Source organism: Sebastes umbrosus, chromosome 18, assembly GCF_015220745.1.
Source record: "Sebastes umbrosus isolate fSebUmb1 chromosome 18, fSebUmb1.pri, whole genome shotgun sequence".
NCBI lineage: Eukaryota > Metazoa > Chordata > Actinopteri > Perciformes > Sebastidae > Sebastes > Sebastes umbrosus.
In genome coordinates, this window is record NC_051286.1 from 10210559 (window position 1) to 10220770 (window position 10212).

The 10212-nt window shown below is 38.9% G+C and overlaps 1 protein-coding gene across 1 annotated transcript in view; it reads right to left on the minus strand.

Annotated features, from left to right (window-relative positions):
- Positions 1-9847: 9847 nt before the first annotated feature.
- LOC119476641 (golgin subfamily A member 6-like protein 2) overlaps positions 9848-10212 on the minus strand; it is a gene marked incomplete at its 5' end in the record, with an annotated part of 1882 nt that continues 1517 nt past the window's right edge. Inside the window, 1 exon segment of the mRNA XM_037750061.1 lies at positions 9848-10212. This exon segment is cut by the window's right edge and continues 347 nt beyond it.

The window sequence follows — 10212 nt, forward strand, 5'->3', positions numbered from 1 at the left end:
GCAACAAGCTGTTGTTGTTCTCTTCCGTGAGGACATTTTCCTCATCTGTCTACAGACAGTTTCAGCCAGCAAGAACTATATTTACAGCCGGCGAGACCAAAGACATGATATGATTCTGATTTCTTGTCCTTACAAGTAAAATGTTTAAACAAGTAGGGGAGAACGGGGTCAGTTGGGACAGGGGGACAGTAGGGTAGTAGTAGTTTTTAGCAAGTTGTAAAACAATACTATTCACCATGTCCATACTTTTGTTATTTCTCTTCTACCATACTTAGTTATGCCACATACAAAAACATATTGTTGGAAAGCTTATTTTCTGGCCTATCAGTTGATGGTAGTGTTAGCTGTCTGAAGTTTTGTCCAAAGGAGGACATGAAGTGCTTTAGGGTTCCAAAGTACTCCGGGGTGGTTAGGACAGTATTGTTTATAATTCCTACCTTGTTACACAAGTCACTGAGTGAATATTTACTCAAGTGGCAGCCAGTCAAAGACCCTTTTTTTAATGAAAATACCATAACTTTACAAATATTTTAGTGAACAAGTGACATTGTAAATACAAGGTGTTCAAATTTAGACTGCATTTTTTTCATTCAAGTGATTTTTTTTTTTTATCCCAGAACAATATGTCCCAACCGTCCTGGGGAGGCCGACTTTTGGGAAAATGCACTCCTTGTACATTTAACAAAATTGTGTCTTTCACGTTTGGGTTGGGCTCCAAAAAAACATGATAAATTGTTAGCAGACACCTGTATCTGTTCTTAAACTTAACTTAAACTTAAAGAAAAAAACAAACAGACATGAAATTTGACCTCTGCATATAACCCAGCCTTAGAAGCAGTGAGCTGCTGTGAAGCGTCCGGAGAGCATTTGGGGTTTCAGTGTCTCGCGCAAGGACACTTTGACATGCAGATGCTGTAGGACCTGGGGATCAAACGGCCAACCTTGTAGTTAAAGGACGATCTGTCTACCCACTGAGCTACAGCCGTCCCCCAGGGTTCAAATCACTGTCATTACTGTTCAAGTAATCTGTGAATAATGGGAGGTTATTTGGAGTCGATACAAAAGTGTCCCAACTGACCCCGCTCTCCCCTACTGATTAATTATTGGGTTATTCCTGTTCAAATGTCTAGGTTAGGCTGACTAAGCTGTCCCTAACCATAAAGTAAATAAACCATATTTAATGAGATTTTCTCGCTGTATAGTCGATATGTTTGAATAGTAGGATTTTTTTTTATCTATTTTGAGAGAGGCTTGAAAAACACATACAGTTGATAGAAATACAGAAGGACAGAGGTGATCAATCAATGACACAAAAAACAACAACCTTCTGTAAGTTACACAATAAAGACATTATTCAGCAAAAACAATCCAATACGGATATGTATAACACTAGTTGATGGACCAGACAAGCATTTAATAGCTCAAGAGAGAAGAATAGTACTCATCTCATCACTGCAAAACACACAGCATGTGCTGAGGCATAAATTAGATTTTAATTGTATTTATTGTGGCACCAAGAGGGCGTTGGTCAGACTCATCTCTGACCAGGGACGACATAAAACTGCTGCTTCCTTCTTCAGCACATCTGTCGAAGATTTCTGCTGTTATTTTTACCAAGCTCTTCAATTCTGTCTTTATTGATCGAGCCGCCAAACATGAGGGAAAAAACTGATTCGGTATAAAACTCTAATGAAATAAGGTCGTCACTTTCATCTCCAGAATTTATTTTTCAAAGAAATAACATGCCCTGTTTGTGTGTTGACTGATTGATGCCTGGAGGTTATTTGTTTGACTAAAGCTGATTAAAGCGGAAACCACAACATAGAAATGTCAAAAACTAAACTGCAGAAAACACATTTTTTCCCTCTGATATGTGAAATGAAATCAATTGTAAGTGAATCTTAAAAAGGGCTACAGGAACATTTCAGTAACATTATGCCCTTAATGACTTGAATAGAGGAAGGAAAGAGGAAAAGGCTGTAAATCAGCTGAAAGGTCCTTCCTGCCAGATGGTCAGCTTGTTTCTGCCCTGTTAGGACGCTTGTTGCTTCTCAGACTGGCTCTTTGCTGTATCAACAGACAGCTAAAGTGGATCAATTAGCATAGATGGAGGCAGACCTCTATAAAGCTGTTTGGTTTCTCTCATTTTCACTAATCACATGTAGCTTGTCAATTAGGTGCATAAATGGATCCTCTGATCCTGTCTGCGGTCTCAGTGATTCATGCCCAGAGGCTGCGGTCGCCATGGAGACCAAACATTAGAAAGATGTTTGACACCAATCCTGGAAAACTGTCCTGCTGGGTAAATGTGTCCTTGCTTAGTCAGACCCAGAAGAAGAGTATTTCTATTTGCTTTATCAACGCCGTGTGATCAGACACGTCACAACACTCATCTGATGACACAAATAAACATTCCCTCTGCTGTCATGCATAGTCTCATCGTGTTGTGAGCCCTGTGTGACCTGTTTAACATGTCACGAGTGACTTAACCTGATTTCATAAGCAAATCAGGCTGTATCCCAGATTCACAGCGCCAACACTGTCCCTGCTGTCGGTGGCTACCAAACTCAGACTGTCCTCCGAGAGCGGCTCTGATCTAACTAACTGCATATCTAGGACAAACCAGTCTCCCTTCTCCGTCTAACCTTTTAGAAGGACACCTGATGCCACATGATGGCACCTGTTTGCTGGGAATAGCTCCCACCCACTCGGTGTCGAAAGAAGCCCCAGACAGAAACCTACAACGTACATGCACTAATCCTGCGCACAATGCCTGTTGAATACATTGATGCGTGAGAGAGAGCCTCAGTACCATCTGGTCTGCGAGGCGACAGAGGATCAATGCTTTTTTCTTCAAGCTGCGCTCGCCTGTCAGAAACATCTGACAATCTGAAAGCTTAAAACTGGTTTTCCCTGATAGGAGTCGCCGAGGGAGATCTCATTAAAAATGACTGAAATTCAGGTGTTTGATTGTTCAATATTAGTCAAATTTTGTAAAAATATATTTGAATTTCAGCTGTGTGGCTGAGAAAAAACAATTCCAACATCTCTTGTAGTATTACATTTTGACCAAAGCTCAGAGTCATTTTATGAAAGTCACCACTGATGATTTATTTGTGACAATTACAAGATCCTCTGACAGATATTCTGTTATTTCTGATATATTCTATATGCACATCCACTGAGTACTGTTATTTACTTTTTCTTTAACTTCATTAGTTATCATCACCTTCACTCAGTGCTGCTATGAGAAACATCCCTCCTTGTACAGGAAACAAAAGGAAACTATTCCACAACTAGTTTCCAAAGCAAAGTGGAAACTTTGACAAAAGAGCTGCTGACTCTGCTGCTGTCGGATGGAGTGATGATTTTCACTTCCCACAAACCTTGTTTATTTGATATTGAACATCTGTGAACTCTTTCGTATCATTTTTTTTAACCATGTCTCAAATCAGGATGCATCCTGTGTCTGGTGTACCCGGGAATGCATACTTCAGCAGGCTGTTCTCATACACCGTTTGTAGCTGTACCTACGAAAGTAATGCACTGTAATACATGTATATCCCACAAAATCAGTTTGTGTAATTCACGTAACCGTGAACCAGGAAACATAAAGACTGTCAAACGCCATGTAGGAAGGAAGTCAAGGTGGATGGGTGGGTCTGAAAGTATACGACTTTTGCCCAGGAGACCGGCGTTCGTGTTGAGTGTGAAACCAGAAGTCAACAGTGATGTATTTGTCATGTAACTTACGTACTTAAGTTACGTCACTTCCGGAGTTATTTTAATCCAAACCACAATCTTTTCTTAAACTTAACAAAGTATTTCCGTTGCCTAAACCTAACAAAGTAGTTTTGTTGCCTGATCCTAACCAAGTTGATCTTTTACTAAACTTAACTAAGTAGCTTTCTTGCATAAACCTAAATAAGTTGTTTCCTGTGAACAAGGAAGTTTATTTTGAAAAGACCGTATGCATGTAACAAGCGGAAATTGACACCTGTTGCTGGACATTCGTAGGAAAACGAACATTGGAGCAGGCTTTGGGTGAATGCAGGTAAACAGTCTCTCAACTCCAGTCTCACATCTCAAGTTACTAATCGGACTGTAAACAATGAGCAGCTCATGGAAAAAGAAAGTGCTGGAGGCTTTTCTGTCGTCAGACTGATAGCCGATGGGTTTCGATATTGCACATTATATCTTGTGTGTTTAGTAGTCTTGTTGTCACAGTTGTCACCGCGCTGGCACAAGAAATAGTCCCGCACATAACCCTTCACAAAACCACAAGTTGTCGCTTTTACACAAACCATGTTAATTAGAGAGCTTTAGAAGTGCTGGTACAATAGGTGGATTTTGTTACCTTTGGACAGAGACAGCTGTTCCCCCTGTTAACAGTCTTTATCCTAACCTACTGTAAACTAGCCGGATGCTGGTTGCAGTCTTATTAAGCGGACAGATAGAGAGTGGCATCGACTTTCTAATTTAACTCTCAGCAAGAAAGTATATTTGCAAAATATCAAACTATTTCTCAGAAGAGTCATGGTCTGAACCTCTACACAGGGATTACAGCGGATAAACTTGGTGTTTACCGTCTGCTGTTGCACAGTTTCGGTGTATTTAGTCTGTTTATCTATCCTTAGGAAACAAAAGCATAGTGTGACATGCGGCTAATGTGTTGTGCCTTTAGCAAATGTTTTTCCACTCACTTTACATGTTTGAGTCACCCGTCATATTTACATAGAGATATTCTCTGCCGAGCTTTTTAGCCAAAGGTAAATGCTGTTACGCAGAAAAACATTTAGCCCCAGTGATCTATTCTTTTCTTCCAATAACAAACTTTTTTCAGCCTAAAATGTTTATCAGATAAGGCCTTACTTGCTGTTTCCATCAACATACTGCTGCACTGTAAACAGCAAAATGTGATGAGTGAATTTGAATTGCAAAAGGGATGTCAGACAATGACAACATTTTTTGTTTTTGTGGACTTTAAAAGAGGTTGAGCATGTGAAAACCTGGGGAAGACATGTAACGACAGTGATGGAAATGGCTCACGGTTACAAAAACACTACAAGATGACAACCCATAATTCCACAGTGCGCCTCATTATATCATACACCCAGATACTATGTTAGAAATTGTGGCTCTTAAATGGACTGAGGAGCCTTTCTCCTTGATGATATCTCATTAGCAGCCTGTCAGCTCGACTGCCATCCCCGCCGCTCCTCCTCCCAGACCTCTCTTCTTCCCACACTCCACCAGCAGGCACTGACATTTGTATAATGAATGTGGTTCATTTATCAGACGACTGCCCAATTAGGAGTGAGACACCGCGGACTGGGGAGAAAGTTTAGTTGTATTTGTGTAAGTGCAATGTTATCTGGCAAGAGAGCTGTTTGGATTATCCCTGCAGGTGTAATGTATATTGGAAAAATAATGAATTTGTGAACCAGACTGAATAAATGTACAAGTTTTTTCTCAACAATTCAGAGTGTATAAAGGTGCATATACAGTACAACATGGTGCAAGCAGGAGCAGGTTTAGACTCTATAGATATCTATAGATATTTGCCATAAAGCATAAAACATACTGTTTTACTGTAGATGCTTTTTCTCATCTACATGACTCAAGGAAATTTTAGATGTAAAAAAGCAACAACAATGTTTAGATGTTCAGCCTCAAAACAACAAATAGGGTGAGATTAGGGCTGGCTGTCAGTGTCATTGTGGGCTTACATAACAATAGCATACAAATGTGTGTGTTCTGTGTCTGGGTGTCGTGTGTGCATACATGCACGTGCAAATAAAACCTTAAACTGTACTTACATTTGTGGTGGTAGAGTTTGTTGTGTGTGATAGAATATTTTTACATGCACTCACATTAATGCAATGCATTGTGTTAATCTGGTTACATATTACTAATTGTTGACTTTACACAGGCATGAGCTAAGATTTAATATAATTTACATTTTCAGACACTACAGTTTTAAGGCATTTTTGGCCAGTGTTCTACAAGAATAAAACAAACTGACTTTAAAGTCATGCTAAACTGTATTTGCAGCCACAACAAGGTTTAAGGTCAACATTATGCCAAAGGCATTGACACATTTAAAGAACTTGTTTCTAAGTAAATCTAAAACATCTTTACTGCAAATATTTATTTTAGATCACGTTCCTCCTGCAACTTTTTCAAGTTATTTATCTTCTTTTGTGTGTGTGTGTGTGCGTGTGGGCTAAAGTTTTAAACTGACAGCCATCACTCTGACGTCAGCATATACAGTATAGTTCCTCCTAATCCCCGGGATAAATGGAGACTGAACGGTGCATTATATTTCCACTGCTGTCCTTGCAGTATGGAGGAAGCATGTAGATAAGATGCTATCTGTGAGATGAACAGCAGAGCACATTTGGTTTCCTGTGTCACTGTTGTGGACTGGGCATGGTCTGTGTGTGTGTGTGTGTGTGTGTGTGTGTTTGCTCTACGAATACAACAGGATATAGTCATGTGTTGTATCAGAGGATTTTTTTTACCGTGCAGCCTATGACCTGATAATATATGGATCCCCAAAATGTTCATGAAATATGTAATCACATGAATAAAAGGTGTAAACATGTATTAAATATTTCCCGATATATTGTTTCTTTTATATATTCTTTTATTTATTTAATATTCAGCTCTTTAGGGTTCCATATTAGTGAACATCAATCAAGACTCCATATGCATCTTGTAGCTGTGCTGTCTTTGTAAGATGAGTGTGAAACATATCAAAATGTCTTTATCGTTCCTTAATTGTTTCCATTCTTTCATTTTATTTACATCACCATCATTTGTCTGTCATTATAAAAAGGTAGGGACATTATGAATACACCAATAGCGTACTACGTAGGTAGGCTATATGTAAATTATGCATGTTCAAATCTTGTATTATGGATGTTTTAGTATATGTTTTTTTCATAAAGATCGTGTACAAATAAGCATAACAGATCCAATTAGAATGTAATAATGTACGTTAGTAGAGTACAACTAGTTTTGTCTGAGAGTGCATTTTAAAATATAAGGTCATATAGCCTTCTATAAAACTAGAAAAGTGCACTCAGTGGAGTGCATCTGCAATGACCGCTAGCCTACTGTAATGTTTGATTGAATGAATACAAACCACAATTATCCCCGGTCTAGACAACAAGAATATAAGATGTGTTTTTCACTCGCACGCAACAGATACACTCTCAATCTAATCTAATGCAGCTGTCTGCACGGCTCCGTGCAAAGCCAACACTAAGTTCAGTTTGTCATTTAGCGATAGTTACATATGCATATATGGCATGCAAATCAAGACAGACACAACCGGTAATCCATAGCGGAAACAAGAGTCCAAACTGAAGCAGTTGTTGATCACTTGCGGCCTCCACCGGCCGGTTTAGAGCAGTCAACAGTCGATGATGGTATAAAACAGTCAATGAAATATGTTTTCATTGCAACCATGAGAGGTCCTTGAGCATACAGTCATAAATGACCACAAAAAAATATTAGGCTGATGGGTTCAACAGTACGCAAGATTAGCTGTGGACAGACAGACAGACACAGAGATGCACACACATAATCGAATACATAATCTCCTGGCAGATATAATAAATCCTATAAACTTACAAATCAATATGATAAATTATGTAGGCCTATGAGTATACTTAAACTTACAGAAGTATATTCATCCATGTCCTACACAGTGATAATGAGCCTGTTTGTTCCGGCAGGTGTGTTGGTCCTCACCCCCGCAGTGAATGCATGTTCACTGATGTGCCTCAGAGGGATACACCAACAAGCACATCCAATTACACTGCACATCATATGGTCTCCATAGTGACCATAAAAAAAAATCTAATATTATTTTTGTGGATTCAAAATTTGACACCATTTAGATCAAGTTAAAACCAAGAGCTATTATGATTTATATAGAGACGCCTAAAGAGGCCATAGATTTCTCTACACCACAGCCAGTATCCACTGCACTTGTGTCTGACCTATTCAAGAAAAAATGGGGCAGTCACGAAGGAGAGAAACCAATCGTTCATTCTAAAAATATAATCTCAGAGCCCGGCGAGTGAGAGGCACACAGTCCTCCTCTCTTTCTCTCTGCAGAAGCTGTATATACTAAACAAGGCTTGTGTGATCATTATCCAAGCAGTGAGTGGCCATTCAGGCCCAAACCTCACCGCAGGCTCACTGTTAAAGCATGGTGTGCCAAGCAACAGGAGATTTGTCTGCTAATTGGTTTGTTTGACGCTAGGAGGAACTTTAAAGAGGGATGAAAGAAAAATGAATACATGGAACAACAGGTGAGAAAGATGCAAATGCAAAAGAAATATCACTGATAGGTGACTTGAGGGAGGGTTAAAGTCTCCTTAGTCAGATATTGACGGCCCTCTCTGCAAGACCACTGAATAAAATTAGATCAAAGCTGTGTTTTTTTTAGAGCAGCCATGTGATTTGGGCCACAGGTCCCACGGTGGAAGGGAGGCCTAGAAAAAAATACACATGGTGTTTCTGGGAAAGAATGACCCTCATAAAAAACCATCATAAAACAGATGCTGCTCTCACAGTCTGACCCATTCTTGTTTCCTGGGTAGCTGGTCATCAAGACATTTTCAATTAGTGGTTATTTTTTATTTTCAGGGTGCTGCACGAAAGATGACAACCTCCACTCTCAGTAACATGGAATTGAAGTTTTTTGGAGCAAGAGCCAGGGGTATAATTCATTAGACAGACCCACTGTAATGAGCCAGCATGGACAAAGCACCCAATTTCCAGTGTGCCCTCTTTCCCCTGTGAGTTGTGAACATAATGACAGCGCTGTTTGTTGCTTGGTTTCATGCTGAATCACGATCACACAGCCACACAGCCCCCCCGTTCTCTTTCTTTTATCACCTCTCTCCCTTCTTGTCTCTGGAAAAAAAAAAAAGAGAACATCAATTCTGCTCGCAGATTGTCATTTGCATGAGACAAGTGTGATTTGCTTTATTTATTTATTTATTTATATATGGCTTCTATACGGGTACTTTTCATGCTTCATCATGAGAACTCCTGATGGGAAGTCATGTATCTTTTAACCAGCTTGAAGTGACGTAACTCTCAGTTTAAGCATTAAAAGGCCAACAGAGATAAAGCTATGTGTGTCAGTCTGTGGTCCAGCTTCTTGTTTGTGACCACATTCCCCAAATGAATCTTAAAGACATGATAACGCTAATGCCATGTCATAACTGCGAAGCATCATGTAAACATTTACAAACCTCAATGCATCCCCTGTGTATTGCTCAGACGTAAACATACAATGATTTCTGCCCATTTGCTTATGGTTTTCTTCGCTGATCTGTGCTGCGTCCATTAGTCTTTGCTACACTGGCATGTATTCCACCCATTTGTCTGCAGCCAGCGGAGCACTCAGCAGTCACTTTACTGTTGAGTGAACCTCTCAAGCTTATTGGGTTATAATTTTTTCATGTACACTTGCATTTTTATGATAATAGACTATTATTGCTACATAATGGATTTCTGTTTTTGAGCCTTACTGGAGCCAGTGCAATTTAATTTGTTCTTTTCTATTAGGGTTTAGGTTTGTTGATGTTTTTGGATTTTTACTGTAAAGCATTTCATTTTAAAAAACGTTCATTTTAGTTATATTATATTAATATCATATAATATAATATAGTATTATATTATATTATACTGCATATAAAATGTATCATTATTATCAATGCTATGTTAGCAAAACAAAATACAACACAAAACATAATGTATTATTAAATTAAGATAAGACAAGATAAGAAAAGATGAACCTTTATTAATCCCCGGGGGGAAATTCAGGTGTCAAAGCAGCAAAGCGCAGATACAGAGGTACAGGTGTACAAAAAGATTATAAAACAATAAATAGAAATACAGAATATACTGTACATAGTGAATGAACATAGTGAATGGACATAGTGACTGGACATAGCGTGTACCGTCCTTCAATAAAAAAATGTAGTGTACAATGAATAGATGTAATATGTGCAGTCTATAAAATGGTATATGGGATGTAGTGTAAAGTAAGTTTAAAGTTTAAAGTGCACCAGTGGGTAGGAGAGGTGGTTGATAGTCCAGATAGTCCAATCATACCATATTGATATTCCATATCAATATACCATTGCACCAGAGGTCTCTTTTAATTATAATAAAATTAAGTAA